The sequence below is a fragment of the Puma concolor genome, chromosome A1, assembly GCF_028749965.1.
Source record: "Puma concolor isolate L17-30 chromosome A1, mPumCon1.1.hap2, whole genome shotgun sequence".
NCBI classification, from domain to species: Eukaryota; Metazoa; Chordata; class Mammalia; order Carnivora; family Felidae; genus Puma; species Puma concolor.
Genome location: NC_141667.1, coordinates 12,449,267 through 12,472,527, shown reverse-complemented (window position 1 = coordinate 12,472,527; position 23,261 = coordinate 12,449,267).

The window sequence follows — 23,261 nt, the reverse complement described above, 5'->3', positions numbered from 1 at the left end:
CATGAGGGCAGGATTATTAGATTTTAATGGCTGCACGTAGCCCTTTATGTAATAATTATATAAGGGAAAATGTAAATATTGCCATGAGATGTTTGGGAATATAGGGAGAACAGATGTTTAAACCTAACTTCACCTTTGTTTCTTCTCAACTTTCATCCCTTCTGTTCCTCTAAGTAATCAATTAGTCAATTGTCAATGACATCTTCTGGCTTTCATACTCAACACTGCACATTGCTACACCAGCCTCTTTGTAAGTCTCTGTCTTTAGTGCTTAGTGCTTAGTGCTTTAGTGCTTAGTGCTTAGTGCTTTAGTGCTTTAGTGTCCTTAGTGCTCCAGAACATTCAAAATACTGCTTTTGTAAACTTGCACAAGAGCACCCAAACTTGCCAACACCTGCAGTCGACTACCAAATCAAATTTAAATGCCTAAATACATAGCTTTTATGTATTACACCCATGAAGTCAGAGAGACTCCCCACTAACAGTACAATCTTGGGTGTATTTCTTTTTTTTAATTTTTTTTTTCAACGTTTATTTATTTTTGGGACAGAGAGAGACAGAGCATGAACGGGGGAGGGGCAGAGAGAGGGAGACACAGAATCGGAAACAGGCTCCAGGTTCTGAGCCATCAGCCCAGAGCCTGACGCGGGGCTCGAACTCACGGACCGCGAGATCGTGACCTGGCTGAAGTCGGACGCTTAACCGACTGCGCCACCCAGGCGCCCCTTGGGTGTATTTCTAAAACCTCACTAAGTTTCATTTCCTCCTCCTTAATGGACATTATAATATTATGTCATAGGGTTCTTGTGACAATTCAATGTGCCTGGATTATCAATTAAGAGATCAGTTTAGGGTTTATGCTCATAGACACAGAACACTTAGAGAAATGAATAAAAGACAGTCTTCTGTCATCCCAAGAAGTTAGACAGACATTGTGTTTTGAGTTTTGACTTTCTGACCTCAAGATTTAAATCAGAGGTGACAACAGAAATTTCCAAGCACTCCTAACATCCCAGGCCCCTGGATGGCCTCAGATCTCAGTGGGGAGAAGTAGACCGGCATAGAAATGAGAGATTTTGAGAGCCCTTCTATAAACTCAGAAGGTGGTTAACTGGAACATCACAGATTGATGAAGAGTGGAACCAGTCTCTGGGTTTTCCAGGTGTCTAGAGGAAGCCTTAGAATCTTAAATAGGAAAAGCTGTTGGATGCTTTTACCTTCACAAAGACTCTTATGTTCTCGATTGACAGAGCTACTCGCCTTCAAGAATCTCCTGACTTAAAAACTAAGCATATCAAGGTGAACTCAAGGCCTGCCGCCCTATCTCTGAATGTTCTGGCCTTGGATTCAGGCGTGGTCTGAGGGAGAGGAACAGTCCCCAGTAAATACAACGAAGGGAGAATTGCCCATCAGCGGAGTGAACAGGAATGGGAAACTAAATTGGGATTTCTGGTACCAAATCCAAAGAATTCTCAGACACCAGCTGCTTGTGTCCTACAGCTCAACTCAGTTCTGACACTCTACCTGATACAGCATCAGATTCCATAGGTCAAGGGTTCAGTCCTCCACGACTGCCCATCCCCCACTTCAAACTCTAGTGGCAAAGCCCAAATTGTCACCTCTCCCTCTGACCAACCCGTTACAAACCAAAGATCCCAACTCCCTCTTTGGACTTCACACACCATTCAAGTCCAAGCTGTTACCTATACTTCTGACCCACTGGCTAATAAACCAAAGGTTACCAAGACTCCCTTCTCAGGCTTGGTTAATCTGCTAGTAGAGGAGCTCACAGAACTCAGAGAAACATTTTGCTTACTAGATTATCAGTTTATTATAAGAAAGGACGGAACTTCCATGCCCCCTCCAGGGATCACTCTAGATGCACCTCCAGGTGTCGCCCAACCTGGAAGCTCTCCAGACCTTGTCCTGTTGGGTTTGTATGGAAGTTCCAGTACACAGGCTTGACTGATTAAATCATTGGTGGTTGGCAATTGATTCAACCTCTAGTATTTCCCCTCCCCCTGGAGGTCAGGGGAGCAGAACCGAAGGTTCCAACCCTCTAATCACGTGGTTGGTCCCCGTTTCAAATGGCCCACTGTTCCTTAGATGGGGTCTAAAATCACCTCATAAGCAGAGTAAAAGACACTGTTATCCCTCTCATCACTTGGGAATTCTAAAGGTTTTCAGAATTCTGTACTGGAAATGGAGTTGAAAACTAAATTTACATTTCTTACTGTAAGTTCCAATGATCACACTAACAATTTTTTTTTAATGTGGACTTTCTTACATCAGAATGGTATGCACTAAAGCTCTGTGCATGTTACATAAAAAAGATCATGAAAATAAAGCGCTCAGCACAATAATAGGCATAGTTAAATGCCTAAGACATGTCGGTAGTTATTATCCTATTTTATAATACATGTTTCATTTGCAACATGTCTTCACTCAGTACCAAGCAAGCCATAGTCTGTTTCCCACCCTATAGGGCACCTCTGTTCCAGACAGGCTGCTCCTTTGTAGCTGCCACACATGTTTAGTCACCAGTGTCTTTGTCGTTGTGGATTTCCACCTAGAGTGATAAGCCGCCCTCTCACTGATGTTCTGCTTGCACCCATCCTAAATAGCCCCACTGGAAATAAACTTCCTTCAAGGAAACTTCCTTGTATAATGCTTGATATTGTCGCATCTCTAGTTTATTGACATCTATAGTTATTTATTATCTAGGATCATTTTAAGTATTTCTATAGTATATGACCATGCCCCACCCTTATCCCTTCATTTCTCAACGTCTCCTTACACACTTATACCTTTATATTACAAGAACCTATGACCGTCTGAAAGCTTCCTCTGGTCAACCGCGCATGGTCACCAGCATAAGTGTGGAGCAGGCGGGAGTGCCAGAATGCCCCAGAAACAAAGAAACCCTCAACCACCAGTGACATATGGGAGCGGGAGTATAAATACTTCCGATCTCTCACTGTATTGTGTGGGATGACTCAACCCATTTACAATCTGAGGAGTCCAGCGGGATTTATCTCAGTCTACTCCAGCAATAACCTGCTCATGAAGGCATTCTTTACTGATATGTTTCCTTTCCCTACCTTGCATCCCTCTCTTCTAGAAGTACTTCCTGACATCATTTCCCCGTGACCTACCTTCGTCTAAATTCTTGTCTACAGGCCTGTTCACTGGGGACACAATAGAAATAATAGCAGTCACATTTTCGTACACGCTGCCTTAGAAATAGTGACTTCCCTTCCTTAATTATTACTGTGCCTTCTAAATGAAAAATCAAAGAACTCAATTGGAGGATAAAATATTCATTTAGCAAGAAAGTATTGCAGATACGTGAAGTTGCCAGATGCACTACCCATAGCTGTGATGAGCTTGAGATCTTCAGCAAATAAAAGTTTTGAATTTTCCCTGTATAAAATATTAATAGGTAAATTGCTGAGATTTTCTATTATTACCTAGGGCCCTCCAGTGGCAGGACATTTGTGTGCTGCATAATGTTGGGTCACGATTATTTTAAAGTATTATTGAAATGTATCAAAAACAAAATTCATGTCTTTTATGAATTCATTCATTTAAGAAATATTTCTTTTTGACCTACCATGCCTACTATAGAAAAGGCATTGTCATTGAGCTTCAGCACGGAAAAAAAAAACAATGATCCTTGCCCTTTTGGGGCTTATAATCAAGATAAACAATTTTAAAATAAAATTAAAGGGGCGCCTGGGTGGCGCAGTCGGTTGAGCGTCCGACTTCAGCCGGGTCACGATCTCGCGGTCCGTGAGTTCGAGCCCCGCGTCGGGCTCTGGGCTGATGGCTCAGAGCCTGGAGCCTGTTTCCGATTCTGTGTCTCCCTCTCTCTCTGCCCCTCCCCCGTTCATGCTCTGTCTCTTTCTGTCCCAAAAATAAATAAACGTTGAAAAAAAAAAATTAAAAAAAAATAAAATTAAATTAAATTAAAAAGTAAAGGATATACTACATTAGAAGGTAACAACTGTTATGAAAAATAAAAGCAATACTTTGGGGCGCCTGGGTGGCTCAGTCGGTCGAGCGTCCGACTTCGGCTCAGGTCATGATCTCGTGGTCCGTGAGTTCGAGCCCCGCGTCGGGCTCTGTGCTGACAGCTCAGAGCCTGGAGCCTGCTTCGGATTCTGTGTCTCCCTCTCTCTCTGCCCCTCCCCAACTCATGCTCTGCCTCTCTCTGTCTCAAAAATAAATAAACGTTAAAAAAATTTTTTTAAAAAAGCAATAAAGCAGTGTAAACAGTACATATTTTTACATAAGGTAACCGTGTAAGCAAAAAATCAGAGATAAAACAGTTGTGTAGAAATCTGCAAGATGAGCATTTATGGCGTTTTTCAGACAAAGATGTCACTGGAACCCCACAGCCAGGGACATTACCAAAACCCTATTACTAGTGCTGCCCTCCATGGCCAAGGCCTTCCTCAGTGGTCCAGGCTCTTTACTCAGGAACACCTTGTAGACCCAAGCCAACCACACAAACCAAGCTAAGTCTCAAACTTCACCTACAGTTTATAGACAGTAAAATGTATCTCCCAGCTCAAGAGTTAACAATCAACATCCTTGATTGCTCCAAAGGGACTCTTGCCCCTCAGGTGACACAGAAAACTATCTCCAAAGGACCTGGCCTGTGTCAATAAGAAAATTAAAAAGCAGAGAGAGAGAAGAGGAGAGGAGAGGAGAGGAGAGGAGAGGAGAGGAGAGGAGAGGAGAGGAGAAGAGAAGAGAAGAGAAAGGAAAGGAAAAGAAAAGAAAGGAAAGGAAAGGAAAAGAAAAAAGAAAAGAAAAGAAAAGAAAAGAAAAGAAAAGAAAAGAAAAGAAAAGAAAAGAAAAGAAAAGAAAAGAAAAGAAAAGAAAAGAAAAACTTTAACCATGTGTTTCCATCAAAGTTTGAATTTGCTGTGTATGTTATAGGTTGATCATTGTTATCTTAAAGTAATTTTAGCCCTGGCTGCCTTTAAACAAGGTCAAGGGACAGCAAATTTGGAGACAGAAATAACACTGATATTCTCTTCAGGAACTGATTTGATCACTTTTTCCCAGTGGATAACCCAGCTCTACTCTGGGCCTGTCACCCACCCGTTGCTGGCCATTGTACAGTGATGGTTGTCTCTCATCCATTAGAGAAAGTCTATCACTAAGGACAATGTGTGGAGCAGTAAGCAAACCCCCCAGGGGCTGCTCATCCTTCCCCTGCTCCTAACCTCTCTCAAGTGGTCAAAGTCTCAACTGTTGGACGAAGAGTCTCCATTATCATGAGCTAATTAAAAAAGGCCCTTGCTGAAAGGTATGGGCTGTACTTTTTCTGCTACCACATCTTGTTTATTGGAGCACAAGGACCGAAGAACAATATGGTCCTTCATCCTAATTTCAAGATACAAAAGGCACATAGGTTTCCACATGCTGACCTTTCATGTGCCACACAATGCTGAAAGGATATCATTTCACATCACGTGAAATGTATAACAATTAAACATCAAGGGGGTGAAAAGCTCCCTGAAAGCTCTGCATGTGATAATAACCTTTCTTTTAAAAATTGCATTTCCCCACCCTCACAGTTGGAGAAAATGTAGAGACACCCATCCTCCAATTAGCAACTCTAGTCCCTAGATTATATTGCTAAGCCAATAACGATAGTGGAGTTTTAGAAACGAATTGTATCTTAGGCTGTGCTCACAAAGAAATATTTCCAAGGTGTAAGATCACCCTGTCTTTATGAAAGAAAGTAAGATTTTTCAACTGTGAAAAACCAAGAGATATAAGTTGCCTGAAGTATTGTGATAATACTGAGAGTGAAATTCTTGTTAGGTATGAGAGTAATGTTGACGAATGATGTGCAATGGCAGCTATCTTTCATAAGATGTTAAACAAAATGTATGTGTACAACAAATTAAGAGGGAAAAGCATTTAAACATCTGAAAGTAGATCTCATACAGATCCAACTTTGACATAATAAGGTACCAAAAGAAGCACCAGGAAAGAAAGTTATTGAAGAATATCAAACCTCCTATTCTTTCCGAAGACCGATTCATAGTCTTTAATTAAGTTGTTTTTTTGTCTTAAAACAATAACTATTTTATTTGCCCATGATTCTGTGGTTCAGGAATTCAGGTAGGGCTCAGCTGGGTGGCTCTTCTCCTCCATGCATGTTGGCAGCAGCCATTCACTTGGATGTATTTGGCTGGTGGCTTCGTTGCTCTATCTCTTGTGTTAGGTATCATGTCACTTAGCCTCTCAAGCCTGGTTCCTCTATCTTCCCATCTTAGGTGCTCTCTATTGCCAGCACCATGTGTGGGTCCCAGGATACTGATTGCTGGGGGATGTTTCTAGGAGGCACCATGGAGCCTGCTGGGGGAGCAATCTTCCTTGCCCGGGGGACACAGGACACAGGCGTCCAATATGCATCTCTGCAGCCAGGGCCACGTGCCCATCAAAAAACCCTATATTTCTGATTCCATTCTTACCAAATGAAATCCTGCCTATAGTCATGAATATACAGAGTTTCCTAATAAGTTATGTTTATGTAGGAATTCTGAAAAAAGGGGGTGGGGTGTTCAAGTAGGTACGAGAAAGGCAATTTGAAAGACCAAAACTGTTAAAAAGAAACCTGTTTGTTAAGGTTGAAGGCTGTGAATATTCACTGGAATTAAATTCTTTTCAGCATTTATAACCAGGCAAGCATTCTTTAAAATTTGTCTTTAAAATTCCCCCTGAGGGGCACGTGGGTGGCTCAGTTGGTTAAATGCCTGACTCTTGATTTTGGCTCAGGTCATGATCTCACGGTGGTGAGATTGAGCCCCGCATCTGGTTCTACCCTGGGCTTGGAGCCTGATGAAGATTCTCTCTCTCCCTCTGCCCCAACCCCTGCTCTTGCTCTCACTCCTTCAAAAAAAACAAAGCAAAAAGAACAAACAACAACAACACCTCCTTGAATCTAGATGTATTTCAAAGTTTCAATGTCATTTCCCATGGAGTGTAAAAATATTACATGTTGACTGAATGTCATGGTACCTACACTGAAATGTATCTGTAACTCCAAAACGTTTTTTTTAAGTTTTTATTTCTTTTTGAGAGAGAGAGATCATGAGCGGAGGAGGGACAGAAAGCGAGGGGGTTAAAGAGGATCCAAAGCAGGCTCTGCACTGACAACAGCAAGCATGATGTAAGGGTGGAACTCCTGAACTTCGAGATCATGACTCGAGCCGAGGTAGGACTCAACCAATTGAGTTACCCAGGCACCCTGAAACTCCTAAAAGTTTTGACTGGCAGGAGAGCTAAGACACTTTCCATCTCTTCTCCATTTGGCATCAATGACACTTCAAGGTAATGCATAGAAAACTGTTACTACCACTTTCAAAGAAGACTTACTCTTCACAAAGTAAATAGAGGAGGCCCTGCCAATGCTCCAGATCTTTGCCTCAGGCAAGACAACAGTCAGGCTTTTGTGGTCTCCTCATACCTTACATTCCTGAAGCCAGGGGACGGTGTTAGAACTTCTCCTAAGATTCTGTAGGGCTCTAGAACCTTTTGTTCCATACTTTAAAAACTTCAAAATTCTCCCGTTGACTTCAGGAAAGCCAAAATACTCCCGATCCTGGTAACCAAGATTCTTATAATCTGGTTTCCCCCCTGCATCTCCCAGTCACCCATTCCCTTAATACATTTCAAGATGTGGCTCTAAAGCAGCCACAAAGCTTCCTCACTGTCCTGAAACATACTAAACTCATTCTTTTGTGAGATGGAAAATGATTCCTCTCTAGATTCCAGCTCTGGGAAACAAAATGATGGCTCCAGTTCTTCGAGCTGTGACTGGATTACCCGATGTGCCTAAAGGGCTTTCGCAGATGTGGTTATTAAATTAATGACTTTGAGATGGGGAGATTACCCTGGATTATCTTGGTGGGCCCATGTAATCCTAAGATCCTTGTTACTGAAAGAAGGGGACAGGAGAAGCAGGAGAAGGGGACTCAGAGAAAGAGATATCCAGACAGACGCAGAGATCAGAGCAATCTGATTGCTGGCTTGGCAGATGGGAGGAGCCATGAGCCACAGAATGCAGGTAGCCTCTAAGAGCTGGAAATGGCAAGGAAATGGATCCTCCCTTCTCCAGGAGAAGTACAACCCTGCTGACACTTTGATGTTAGACTTCCAGAACCCTAACAATAAATTTGTGTTTTAGACCCCCAAGGTTGTGGTAATTTGCTTTAGCCGCAGTGGGAAACTAATACATAAGGCTTTAAAATTAATCTCAAGTCTTACTTTCTTGGAAGTTCTACCCAAATGCTCTAACCTATTCCACACAATTTTCTTTAAAGTTTCCTTGAATATCTACTTGTTTTACCGTTATGCCTCCACTGTAAGAGATCTGGTGGCAATAAAACTGCAACTCCAAATACAAGTGAGAAGCTTGGGCTAAATATTAGTATTATGCCGATAGAAGACAAGCCATTAAAAATGGACGAAATCACTTGAGGTTTGTGGCACATTTGAAGAAAGATGTGTCCTTTGCTTTCTGAAATGTTTTTGTATTATATGTTGATGATTTCTTCCTCATGTTTTATTCTCTTTCTAGAACTACCCTACTCAAATGATAAATCTGTTTGACAGGTTCTCTAGTTCCTTTATTATTTTTCTATTATCCTTCTTTTTTCTTTTCTTTATTTTCCACCAGAATCCCTTAACCTTGTCTTCTAACTCTTCCAAATATCTTTTATTTCTGCCTTCTAGCTTTCAATTCCCAAGATGGATATACTTTTTAATTTTTTTAATTGTTTATTTTTATTTTTGAGAAAGAGAGTGTGAGCAGGGAAGGGGCTGAGAGAGAGGCAGACACAGAATCAGGCACAGGATCCAGGTTCTGAGCTGTCAGCATAGAGCCTACACAGGGCTCAAACTCACCAACTGTGTGCCCGAGAACATGGCCTGGGCTGAAGTCAGACACTTAATTGACTGAGTGACCCAGGCAGGCCTCCCAAGTTGGATACTTACCTTCCGATTTTTTTTTCTTGGTTTTTGGTTTTGTTTTTTACGAGAGCCTGTTCTTGTTTTGTAGATGCAACATATTCTCTCATTTCTCTAAGGATGTCAATGATAAAGTTGGCTTGGAAGTTTTCCTTTATATTTTCTGTTTCTCCAGTTTGCTTTCATTTTCTATTGGCTTGTTTGAATCTCTATCTTCAGTGGCTTTCCCTAATTGCTCACAATTTGTTGTTTGCTTATGCTTCACAGTAGGGATATGGAAATGTACTTGGAAACCCTGAGCACGTGGATGGAACTTGTCAGCTTGAGCTTGTAGAGTGATCTTGGAGTGCCTTTTTTTGGGAAACTAGTGATGTCAGTAAGTTTACTTATTTTCTTTTCTTGTTCTTTCAGTTACATATAATGCATGTGTATATATGTCATGCATTATGTATATGTACAATACATAATGTCATCTTTAGGTGTTATATGTGTATGCTTTATTGAATTAAGATACTTTCCTTCAATTCCTGCCTTGTTTGTGTTTTTTTGTAATCATGAATGTGTAAATTTTATAACACATTTACTGCATGTATAAACATTATTATATGTTTTCCTTTCTCTATATTTATATTAGTATGGTAAATTACATTTAATGATTTTTCACAGTTAAACCAACCTTGCATTCCTGGGATAGACCCCATTTTGTCATAATGAATTATTCATTTGGTAACATTTTACTTGTACCTCTTTGAGAATTATTAAGTTCTAAGGTCAAGAGAAATATGGTGGTGGGGGGGAGATTTGCTTGCCTGTAATATCATGTCAGGTTTTTGTATCAGGGATACACTGGCCTCATCAAAAAAAAAATTTGAGGAATGTTCTTTCTCTTCTATTTTCTGAAATAATTTGTGCAAGGTAAGTATTATTTCTTCCTTAAACATCTGAAAGAATTAATTGAAAGTAAAATGGTCTTGGGAAATTTTTTCAGTATTATTTTTAATTAAAAATTTATTTAATAAACATAGGGCCATCAAATTTTCTATTCCTGCATTTGTTTTGGAAACTACCATTTTATCTAAGTTGTTGCATTTATTTATGCAAATTTATTTATACTTATTTTGTATTGTTTAGAAGATTAATAGTGAGATATCCTCTTTCGTTCCTGATATTATCATTTGTGTGTTGTCTCTTCTTGTTTTGTTTAGGGGGTATTTTGTTTTCTGTGTGTGTGTGTGTGTGTGTGTGTGTGTGTGTGTGTAAGGTGAATATAGCTAGGGGATTATAACTTTTATTATTATTTTCAAATGAAATTTATTGATTTGTTTCATTGTTTTCTTCTGTATATCTATACTTATGTTTATTATTTCTTTTTCTTCTGTAACTTTGGGTTTAGTTTCTTATTTTTTTTATAGCTTCTTGTAATAGTTTCTTGATATAAATATTTATAGCCATGATTTTGCCTCTAAATAGTGCTTTGGCTGCCTCCCATAAATTCTGATGTGTTGTGTTTAAAGTTCATTTAATTTAAAGTATTTTCTAAGTCATCTTGTGATTTCTTCTTTAATCCATTACTTATTTGGAGAAGTGTTGCTTATTTTCCAATATTTGATGATTTTATGGATTTTACTACTGAATCTTAATTCTCTTAAGAAAAGATCCTCATTTATCAAAATATGTTTTATGATCTGTCCCAATTGTTTTATGCCTATTTGGAAAGAATTGTGTATCCTACAGCTCTTGGGTATAATTGTTCTAGGTAATTGTGTTCTGGATGTTAGAATTTTTCAATCAATTTCAATGTTGTTTTTATTATATGTATTCTATTTATTATTGAGAATGTGGTGTTAATACTTCCAATTGTTGATTGTGGATTTTTCTATATTACTTCTGTAATTTTTAGTTCATGAATTCTAAAGCTCTATTATAACACGTGTATATATTTGGTATTGTTTTATGTTCTTAATTAATTCATATTTTTTTTTAATATGAAATGACCCTCTTTATCTCCAGCAATACATACTTGCCTTAAAGTCTACTTTGTGTGATGGTATGTGGTATATATACTTTTATACTTAGAATTTGTATGCCAGATCATTTTCTATTCAGTCTGTTTATATTTATTGGGAATCTCTTATAAACTGCATGTTGTAGGATATTGCTTTCGAAAAATCTAGCCTGTCAATCTGCCTTCTACATAAAAAGTTTAGTACATTTAGATTTAACGCAATTTTCTTAAACTTTATTTCTTTATTTTGAGAGAGAGAGAGAGAGAGAGAGAGAGAGAAGAGGGAGGGGCAAAGAGAGAGGAGGAAAGATTCGCTAGCAGGCTTCACGCTGTCAGCATGAGCCCATCATGGGGCTTGATCTCACAACCCATGAAATCATGACCTGAGCCAAAATCGAGTTGGACGCTTTACCGACTGAGCCACCCATGCACCCCAGGTTTAACACAATTATTAATTGAATTGTGTTTAATGCTATAACCTTGCTATAAGTTTTCTAGTCATTCCTTCTGTTTGTGTTGTTTTATTATTTTGATCCTCATCTTTATTTCCTCTTGGATTTATCAAGTGCTTTTTAGTATTCCATTATTTCCTCTATTGGTTTTTATTGACACCTTCACATACATACGAAGTGATTTTTGGTGATTGCTCCAGGGATCATATTATGCATTTTTAACTTACCAGTCAACCTTGAATTATTATTATCCGACTTACCATATAATTTAAGAATCTCACAACAGTATAGTTCCCCTTACACCCTCTTCCATCTTGGTGCTATTATTGTTGTATATTTTATTTTTACATTTATCACAAACCCGTTAAAACTTTTCTCTGCCCCTCCCCCGTTCATGCTCTGTCTCTCTCTGTCCCAAAAATAAATAAACGTTGAAAAAAAAAAAAAAACTTTTGCAGTAGGAAGTCAATTGACGTGAAAAGAATTTGAATTGTTTGCTATTTAAAGTAACTGCAGTGAGGCAGAGGTCAAAAAATAAAGTAACTGTAGCAAAGATGTTAGAAGAAAACCAATAATCTTTTGATAAGTTGGAATTTTAAGTCAAAAATATTTTCCCTTTTAGTGAGGACAGTCTTAATTGGAAATGTATCAGAGGTAAAGCAGGGGGTCATGCTAGGAGTGCCCTGAGTGTAGATTCACATGTCAATTTTTTTTTTTTTTTTTTTTTTACCATTTGGCCTGTGGCACAAGTTGGTCCTCAGGATATCATTTTTACTGCAGGTGCAAAGTGGATACCTAAGGACTTTAGAGAGGTGTTCTATTCCTGAATATGCTTTTCATGCGGTGTGTGATATGTTCTGCCTTTTTCCCTATGAAGCTTATTGGCCTCGTTTCAATGCAATATGTATACACAAGGGGGCAGAGTTAAACTAGACGTAAGCCAGATCCAGAGCATTCTAGTTTGCAAGTAGCTCAGATTTCATATTTGATTTACAATAATCATTTTCTATGTAGAATGTTTTTCCTGTCCATTGAAACATATTTGACCCTTAGAAAAAGTTTTGTTAATGAAGTAATGCCTGTGCCTCAGAAACAAATGGTCTATGTTTACAGGGTCATTCTTGGTCTTAAATTTTCTCATTTAAATATTATCTAAATCTCGCGATTTTTGGTCGGGGGGGCGGGAAATGAGCCTATAAGTAAAATATAATGGCCTTTTCTTTTCATTTCATTTCATTTCATTTCAAAATAAGCAACTAAGGAGAATGCAGAGCTTGGGTTTTTTTTCTGTCAAAAATACGATAAAATTCAAAAGAGAACAAGACCTGAGCAAGGTTGAGAGTTGCAGCCGGAACTAAATATGCTGATTTCGCAAAGGTTTTTAGACTCCTCAAATATGTGTCTGGTTCTCAAAGGCAACATTCTTCACATATCTCCTGTCTTTATCCTGCAGGCAGTTTTGAAGGGGAGTATTTGTTCCTGTTCTGGCCAACCTGACCCACCTTAAGCCTTGAATGTATGGTCATCAAAGGACGAAAAGAGATGCTCTTCTGCTTTAAAATATGCTTCCTTCCCCCGTTAAAGATGTAATGCAGGTTTCCAAAAAGAAATCCTTTTCTTCAATGTTTATCGATAAGACCTAAAATGCAAATAACCGCGGGAGAAGTAGTTCACCGGCTTCAATTCACAGGGAGAAAAATTGAATGAAAACAAATCCCTGCCTTACTCCATGCTTTGATAAAGCTAAGAGGAAATTTCCACTTGGCAAAGGAGAGTTGAAGAAACCAAGAAAACGGGGAAGAGCCCAGAAACAGAAATAGGCAGATGCCAAGGCAACTTACTTAGATCACAGTTCACCCTTGGGAGCAACCTACTCAGCAGCCTGCATCACTGTCATTCATTTCATGTGTCCTTTTAGAAGATATTTCATTGAAAACGGATGCAGCAATGTGACGTGTCTGAGGTTTGACGTGATAGAAAAAAACCTGATATTTAGTCCTCTTAGTTCAAAATTGCAAGCGACATTTTTTGTTAGGCACCAGTAACTGATTTATAAAATGATAATTTTTGGGGGCGCCTGGGTGTCTCAGTCGGTTAAGCGGCCGACTTCGGCCCAGGTCATGATCTCGGGGTCCGTGAGTTCGAGCCCCGCATCGGGCTCTGTGCTGACAGCTCAGAGCCTGGAGCCTGTTTCAGATTCTGTGTCTCCCTCTCTCTGACCCTCCCCTGTTCATGCTTTGTCTCGCTCTGTCTCAAAAATAAATAAACGTTGGGGCGCCTGGGTGGCGTAGTCAGTTAAGCGTCCGACTTCAGCCAGGTCACGATCTCGCGGTCCGTGAGTTCGAGCCCCGCGTCGGGCTCTGGGCTGATGGCTCAGAGCCTGGAGCCTGCTTCCGATTCTGTGTCTCCCTCTCTCTCTGCCCCTCCCCTGTTCATGCTCTGTCTCTCTCTGTCCCAAAAATAAAAAAAAAAAAATAATAATAAATAAATAAATAAATAAATAAATAAACGTTAAAAAAATTTTTTTTAAATAAAAAATAAAATGATAATTTTTTTTTACATTGTGAAGATCACATATAAAAATAGAATGAACATATCCCTGACAACTAAGACTATAAATATTCAAAAGCATATCATACTATAGTATCTCGTGATTTTTAATGTTTCCTTTATTCAAGTAAAACAGTATTTTCATGAGGGGAATGATCTCAAAACAGTGAATATTCTGTTACTAATTCAAGGGGGACTATTAGAAAGCGAGCCTCATAGTTCTATGTTGTGGGAAGAAAAGCTGAAAACCAACAGTATCCTGAAAGACAGAATAAATGAGGCATAAATGGAGACAGTGCCTGGAGAAAATTCTAATGGAACTAAAAATAAGTGTCACGGCCTCTAATTCCCAATTATCCACTAATTAACAAGCCGTCCCGTTTTTGTATTTTAAAATGTAGCCATTGGGAAAAGTTTCACCATTATTAGATTCTTTCAGAACGTTTCATTTTCTCATTTTTAAAAATCCATCCGACCGCTTAAAACAAGCAAGCTAGTTAAACCTGTCAGAATGTCAGGAAAACAACATTAATGGATATTTTTTGCCAATTATCTTAGGAAGGTCTCATGTGATACAAAATAATGTGTTGGGTCACATTCTTTAGACCTCGGGTATTTGGTCTTTAATAACATCTTTTTTTTTTTTCCTCCCATATCAAAACAAGCTGCTCTCTCTTCTTTCCATTGATATAGTAATATGCTAGCGTTGAGATTAAAGGTGTGTTCGGATAGGGCATTCGAGAAAACAGCCATACAGACGAGAGACCTGGAAATAAGAATTTGTAACAAACAATTCTCATTTTCGAGACCCTGCCACTTAAAGTTTTCATTCGGTTCTCGTGCACATCATCGTTGTAAGGTCAGCGGACAAAGTATTATGATCTCATTCTGCAGTAAGAGATTGAGGTGGGGAGAAGTTCAGTGACTTGTGAGTTTATAGGGCTAGTGGAAGACCGAGGGCTTCAGTCTGGTTTCTCTGACTTTGTTATTTAAAAAATACATGTGGCGCCTCGGTGGCTCAGTCGGCTAAGGCGACCGACTCTTGATTTCGGCTGAGGTCATGATCTCGCATTTCATGAGTTCGAGCCCCCCGTAGGTCTCTGCGCCCACAGCTCAGAGCCTGCTTAGGATTCTCTGTCTCCCTCTCTCTCTAACCCCTCCCCGGCTTGCTCTTTCTCTCTTAAAAATAAAGAGCAAAAAACTGCAACTAATGTTAACTAATATTAGTAAGCTCCTACTGTGTGCCAAGTACTACTCTATAAACACTTTATGCGTGTAACATGTAAACACGTAAAGTGTTTTATTACGCAATCCTCAAAACAACCCCATTGTTTTTATCCCTATCTTAAAGAAGAGGAAACTGAGGCATGGGGAGTTGAAGTCGTGTGCTAAGTGGTGAAGACAAAGTTCGCTTCTCATCCTCTGGCCGTCCTGCTCCCTGCGGCATTTTTACTGCCACATACTGCCGAAAATTTGTTTTCTTCCTTTCTTTCCTGATCGGGTGTGCTCCGTCGCATCTAACCAACCATGAAATGTTCGAGGCTGTCAGTGATGGCCATCGGTTTATTCTCCTTTTCCCTGTAGCCATTCTTTCATTTGGGGAGTAAGGCTCCCATACTGGGACTCCCGGTCCCAGCCGGCCGCGCAGCCAGCTGGTGCCTTGGGTAAGATCATCCAAACTTCTCTTGGTCTTTGCTTTCTCTAAAGTGAAGCTCTAGTTGGCTCTAGAGAAAAGAGGTTAAAATTCGTGATTTATAAAATCGATTTCCATTCACAGAGTGGTGCTTTTACCGTCCACTCTTCCCATTTTTGAAAAAAAGATTTTTTTTTTTCCATTGCGCTGTGGTAGGGCACAACTTTAAAAGCTGCACAACGGGGTGGGGGGCTGGCTGGCTGAGTCAGTTAAGCACCTGGCGCTCTTGATTTCAGCTCAGGTCGCGATCTCATGGTTTCATGAGTTCAGGCCTCACCTCTGGCTCTGCGCTGGCAGCACGGAGCCTGCCCCTCCCCCACTCACGCTGTCTCTCTCTCTCTCTCTCTCTCTCTCTCTCTCTCTCTCTGTCTCTCAAAATAAATAAACAAAAATAAAGTAAAATAAAAGCTACACAATTACTGTCTCAAGCAGGAATGTGAAATGTACTCAGTCTAACAAAACATCATTGAGCACGTAACCAAAAATATATGCATAGCAATTGCATGTGATAATGCAAAATAGGCCAACCATAAGTTATCCATTCCTAAAATGGAAATAGGAAGAACATCCATAAGATGCCACTCGATAAGGCTTTCAAAGTATACCTTCATTTTAATGAAGTCCAGAATTAGACCTGTAACTAGTGAAGTTTACTGGAGTTATCTCAAGTTCAAGCTTATGTCTGATGTTCAATGTGTGGTTCAGGTGACAATATAGGCTACTCTGGAAAATGAAAGGAAAAGTCATGTATAAAATAATTAAAATTAAATTTATTTTTAGTTACTACATCTTTCAAAGGGATACAGTAAGAAAGAGAACAGGTGAGAACGAGGTTGTCTTTTTTATCGACGTTTAGTTGACACACAACATTACACTAGTTTCGGGTATACCACGTGTTGATTCAACAACTCTATACGTTATTCTGTTTTTATCGATCAAACTCTTCTTATTACAGAAAATTTTACACAAGAGTCCCTGAATCTATTAGAAACAAGAAAGAATTTGGAAGTGGGCAAAACTAATTTGAAATTCTGGCATTCTAATTACTTCCCTTTGGGCAAGTTCCTTACTTTTTTGTGTCTCCATTTGCTTGTTTACAATACGTGATATTTATCTTGTCTACTTCACAAGACGATTGTGGGCTCACTTCTGTTTTCTTTATATATTTGCACCTGAGAGATCTTACTAAGTTCGTGCTTTCCATATGCTAACAGCTCAAAACTTTATCCTCCTGTTTAGAGTTTTCCCTGTTCTCCAAACGCATACATCTGATTTCGTTCGACATCTCCATTTTGATGTCTACTAGACGTCTAGGACTCAAAAACCAAATTCCAGAGTGAAGTCTTCTCCACTTCCTGCAATATTGTTTATTTTAGAATATAACCAGGTTCTCAGACCCCAAACCCAGAGGCATCCTTGACTCCTGTCTCTGACACTTCACATTCAGCCATCAGCAATCCTGTTGGCTCTTCCTCCAAAACACATACACAGTCTGATCACTTCTCACCAACTCTGCTTCTAGCACACTGGTTCCGGCCACCAACATCTCCCATGAGGCATGTTGCGTGAGGCTGGTCATTCCTGCCCTCTTTTGCCCTCGCTAGCTATACTTGGTACCCGTGCCATGACAAGGCACCACAACTGAGGCACCTGAAACGACAGAAATGTATTGCTTTACATTGTTCTGGAGGCCAGCAGTCCAAAATCAAGGTGTCGGCAGGGACGTGATCTCTCTGAGACTTTGAATGGAATCCTTCTCTGCCCCTTCCTGGCAAAGGGTGGTTGCCTGCAGACCTTGGTTCTCCTTGGCTTGCAAATGCACCACTATAATCTCTGCCTCTGTCCTTGCATAGAGTTCTCCCTGCGTCTGTGCCCGCATTACCCTCTTGTCATAAAACACCAGTCATATTGGAGTAGGGCCTAATCTAATGACATCATCTGAACTTGATGCAGACATCACCTACGAAGACCCTACTTCCAAATAGGTCACGGTCACAGATACTGAGGGTTAGGTCTTCAATATATTTTGGGGGGAATACAATTCAGCCTATAACACCAACCTTCACAGTATCCTCGAGCCATCGGTCAGATTGACTCTGAAAAACCTAAGTCAGACCCATCCTTTCTTTGCCCAGAACCTTCTTACGGCGTCACCATCTCTTTGAGAGTCAAGACTGAAATCCTCACATTGAGCTGCGAGGACCGCCGAGGTCCCACATGGTCTTCCCCTCCCCCACATTCCTAGATCCACCACTGCCCCTCCTCTCCATGCTCAATGCATCCAGTGGTCCCGAACCCTTGCTGTTTCTCAGAAGTGTCAGTCACTCATCCAGCCAAGGTAGGGGCTTTTGCACTTGCAGGTCTATGTCTAGAATGCTCCTCTCCCAAGCACCTGTGGGGCTCACACTCCCTTCCTTCAGGTCTCTACTCAAATGTCCTGGATCAGTGAGGCCCTCCTTGCCCATCTATAAAAACTAACAACCCCTTCTTCATTCTTGGTGTGTGACCTCCTCATCACCTGCCTGGTCGGTCTTCTCAGCTCTTATCATCACAACATATTCTCTATTTACCTATTTGTTTCCTTCACTTGACTATAAATTCAGACATACCGCTCTATCCGCTTCCAGTCGCTTAAAACATAACAGGCAATTTATTCCATAAAATATTTGTTGAATATATAAATAAATGAACTTGCACAAGCAGAAAAATGAGAATTTCTTGAAGCTCCCTGGCTTAAAGAAAGACTGACTTTTCTGTTGTCATGCTAGGAAGCAGCCATCAGAACGATTTTCAGACTCGCTCAATGCACCAACAACTTACCTTCATACACACATTGTTGCCAATCAAGCAATCACCATCAGCCCCCAACTTCTGAAAAAGTTTAGCCAATCAGGGATGGGTTCATTCTAGTAACCACACTCTACAGTGTCACCTGAGTAACCACACTTCTGCAGATGACATGAACCCATGGGCGCCTCTGGAACTCACCAATCCCTGACGGTGGACTGTCCCTGACCAGCATAATTCCCATTCCTATTGTCAGCAATAAGCAGTAAGTCAATTTATTTCAGATATTAAGTGGTGGTATCACTTGACAAAGGTAGGTAGGGGAAAAGTGTGTGAGATATCTTTGGGAAAATAGGAGGTGAGTCAGAAATGTCATTTGAGGGGCACCGGGGTGGCTCAATCTGTTAAGCGTCCAACTCTTGACTTCAGTTGAGGTCATGATCTCATGGTTTGTGGGATCGAGCCCTGCGTCAGGCTCCATGCTGACAGTGCAGAATCTGCTTGGGATTCTCTGTCCCTCTCTCTCTGCCCCTTTCCCCCCCTCGTGCTTTCTTTCTCTCGTGAGTACAAAATAAATAAACTTTTAAAAAATGACACAAAGTTTAAAAAAAAAGAAATGTCACTTGACATTAAGCATTATGTTAATATTGTGCCTTATGAATCATTAATTATTAGAAAAAATAGATAACTTGCTTACATATTAAATTATTCACTGGGGTGCCTGGGTGGCTTATTCAGTTAAGCGTTCAACTTCGGCTCAGGTCATGATCTCTCAGCTCATGAGTTTGAGACCCACGTCAGGCTCTGTGCTGACAGCTCAGAGCCTGGAGCCTGCTTTAGATTCTGTATCTTCCTCTCTCTCTCTACTCTCTCACTGTGTCTACCCTCTTGCACTCTGTCTCTCTCACTCTCTCAAAAATAAACAAACATTAAAAAAATAATTTAAAAAAATTAATTATTCATAAACTGCACTTTCATCAAATCATTGTATTTTTTTTCATGTATTACCATTAATTTAATGGTTAACTTCATCAAGTTAGTTATTCTTTCCTTTAGTCCTTCATTTCTTCACCACTCCAAGTCTATCTTCCTACAGCAACAAGTTTTTTAGTGTGTCCTTTTCGTTACTCACAAAACCAACGTCGCTAAGGTGCATACATTTGAGAAGCATTTATTCTTTCTAATGCTGCAATTACTGAGTGGTTAGCGGGTACCAGGAGCTGTGCTGGGTCCTGGGTAAACATGTTCTCTACCTCAGGTTGCATAGAGCTTAGTGGTGGATTCCCCCAGTAGATTGATGGCGTGGCGATACATCTGTGTGTTCACACTGTGTTCTCAGCAAGTGCCTTGTGAGAGGCAGAGCCAGGACTGAAGGGGGAGGCAGGAAAACCTCTCAGAGGATGTGACCCATAAGTGGAGGGAGGAGGAGTGTAATGTGGGTTATTCTCAGGGTTATTAAAGTACTTTCGTGGAGAGGATCTATTTTAGTATCTACAACATCCCGGTCTCAAGAGCAAATTGTCTCATTTTAAAGACAACTGACACCAAGGAAAGGTAAGCAGGTGCAGTCACACGACCAGTAAGTGACAGACACTGAAGTAGGTTGTGAGTCTTGATGTCACTCTCAGCACGTCCTCCACGTGCCCAACTACCTCGTCTCATTGTCTTTGTAACTAAAAAACAGTATATGTCGCTCACTACCTGGGACTGACCAACGTAACTCTCACTTCCTATAAGTTTCTCATTGTCTACATCCATTGTCCGAAACACAAAGGTTGCTTACGCCCCACATTTTATGCGAATAAGACATATACAAATGTATGTGTGCAGTAGTCCCCCCAAAAGCTACATCTGTGTCCTAATCTCAGAAGCCTGTGAATGTTACTTTATTTGGAAAAAGAGTCTTTGTAGATGTAACCAGGTCAATCATTTTGAGAAGAGGAGACCATCCTGGATTATCAGGTTGGCCCTAAACCCAAAGACAAGCATCCTCATAAAAGACATGCAGAGGAATAGACAGAGAGGGGGAGGAGGGAGGTAGCCATGGGGACAAGGATTGGAATGATGAGCCACAAGCCAAGGAATGCCTAAAGCCATGAGAAGCTGCACGAGGCAAAGAACAGAATCTCCCCCAAGAACCTTAGGAGGGAACACAGCCCTGTCAACGCCTTGATTTCTGACTTCTGGCCTCCAGATCTGCAGAACAAATTTCTGTTGTTTTAAGCCACCCAGCTTGTGGTAATGTGTTAAAGCAGCCCTCGGAAACACATTTCTGTCTCATCAAGTAACCCCAACAGATTTTAAATTGGCAATAGATGTCTGATCCGAGATGTAACTGCATTCTCTTTTTCTTCTGTGTTTCTTCCCATAAAGTTAGAATTGTACTGCCACTACTAATAATTACAATAGAATTATATAATAAGTAATAGTAACCATTCTTATTAATATAGCTTATTTATTAAGTGACAACTCTTCCAAATACACTACATCTTTTATGTCATCTAAGCCTTGCAACAATTCTATGGATTAGGTGCTCCTATCAAGCCACTTTTTTTTCAGGTCATTAGACTGAATCTCAGCTTAATTGCCCACGATTGCACAGTTAGTTTGTGATGGAAATGACATTTGAATTCTGATTTTATTCTCAGCTTTCCTACCACACCACAGAGACTCTTTAGAAAGGGATCATCTGTTCGATTCCTTGCATGACTTTTCATCAGTGATGAGGATGGGGCCTCTCTGGATGTTCAACCACTTTCTCTCTCTCTTTCTGTCTCTGTCTGCCTTCCTTCCACCCCGCTTTGAATTGGCCTGCAGAAGGAACCCATATCTCCTAACACTTTGTCCAGTTGAACTGATCGGAGCTCCAATCGCAAGAAGTAGGCAGGTTTGATAGACTCCCAAACTGCCCAGCCCTCTAAGCGTTCCAGACTGGGCTTTGCAGAGGAGATTTCCTGGAAGAAATGTCACATCCATTATGTTCAGTCTTCGCTTTGGAAAGGTTGCCTGGAGAATGTCACTGCACACCAAATCTAATGATTCGGTGATATTTGATATAAGAATAAATAAAACAGTCTATACGCTTAGACCTCCCTAAAATAAAGATGTTGAATAAATCCAGCAAATGTGCTGAGCCATGTGGGAGTTTTCAGTATTAACTTAAAGGGTTGCAAGCAGGCGTTCAACTCTTCCAACGACACAATTCACGGTTATGATACAGTTGTTGACTCTGTGGATGGAGTAAGTCTGGCTGAAGAGTGTTTGGGAAGAGTTTTAGGTGACTTAAAAATGACCCTTGACCTTGAGTGAGCTGGCACAAGGTAGCCTGGGAAACTCTTACACTTCCTTGGGGAATCAGCTCACGTGGGGCTCCTCTTCCAGAAAGCATTACAGAGTTCTCCCTCCCTCCCCAGGATGAGTATGGACCTCTCCTTGGGGCTGCCCACCATGCTTATCTCATTGTGTGAAATGTTCTGCTCTTTGGCCTGTCTTCCCTAAAGAACCACAAGTGTCTCAAGGAGGAGGTGATTCCATGTCATCGTGTCCCCGACGTCTAACCCAGTAGCACTGTGAGTCCTCCATACAGGTGTGTTCTTCATGAACCTCCCAAACCTCCAGCCTGGAGAGGACTATCTTCCAGGTGAGCAGGGCAGTCTGCTCCCGGGAATACGTACAAGGCATGGCGGGGCTCACTGCATGCTCTCCCAGCCCTCCTCCACTTGAAGAACCAAAGTGGACTAAAGCTGAGGTGGGAGAAAATGAAAAATGAAAGCAAACACCCCAGCCAATAAGCTTGATAGGCTTTGACTTTGGAGACCTCCTGAACATCCATGTAGTGCTAACCATGACTGAGGATCACTTTTTGACTTGAGGATTCTATAAGCTCTTCTCCCAAGACCAGAGCCTTTAGGGGATATCCCACTTCCCAGAACCAACCAGAGTCCAGAGCGACTGCTTTGAATACTTTGAATCTAAGTTAGAGAAACCCCCCAAAGGGAGCTGACCTGAAGAATACCATTATAGGAAATTTGATTTTCCTGGAGAAAAGGTACTTACACACCAGGTATTAGAGACTTTGGTATCAGAGCAGAGTAGAAATCAGGATCCGGTGCGTGCCACAGACTCTCTGGAACTCGAAGACCATCCTTTCCCAAAGCATTTCTCTATAGAAGTGATTCTCCACCAGGCAACATTTTGGGTATTGGAGGTAGCCTTTTTTTTTTTTTTTTCAGGCTTATTTATTTATTTATTTATTTTTTAAAAGTTTACTCATTTTTGAGAGACAAAGACAGTGCATGAGTTGGGAAGGAGCAGAGAGAGAGGGAGACACAGAATCCAAAGCAGGCTCCAGGCTCTGAGCTGTCAGCACAGAGCCCGATGTGGGGCTCGAACTCACTGACCATGAGCTCATGACGTGAGCTGAAGTCAGAGGCTTAACTGAATGAGCCACCCAAGTGCCCCTTTAAAGAATCTTTTTTTTGTTTTAATTTTTTAATGTTTATTTCTGAGAGAGACACAGAGACAGAGCATGAGTGGGGGAAGGGCAGAGAGAAAGGAAGACACAGAATCCGAGGCAGGTTCTAGGCTCCCAGCTGTCAGCACAGAGCCCTACACGGGGCTCGAACCCACAAACCACAAGATCATCACCTGAGCCAAAGTCAGACGCCCAACTGACTGAGCCACCCAAGTGCCCCTAGGTGTATTTATTTATTTTGCAAGAAACAGAGAAGGAGAGGAACAGAGAGAGAGGGAGAGAGAGAGAATTCCAAGCAGGCTCTAC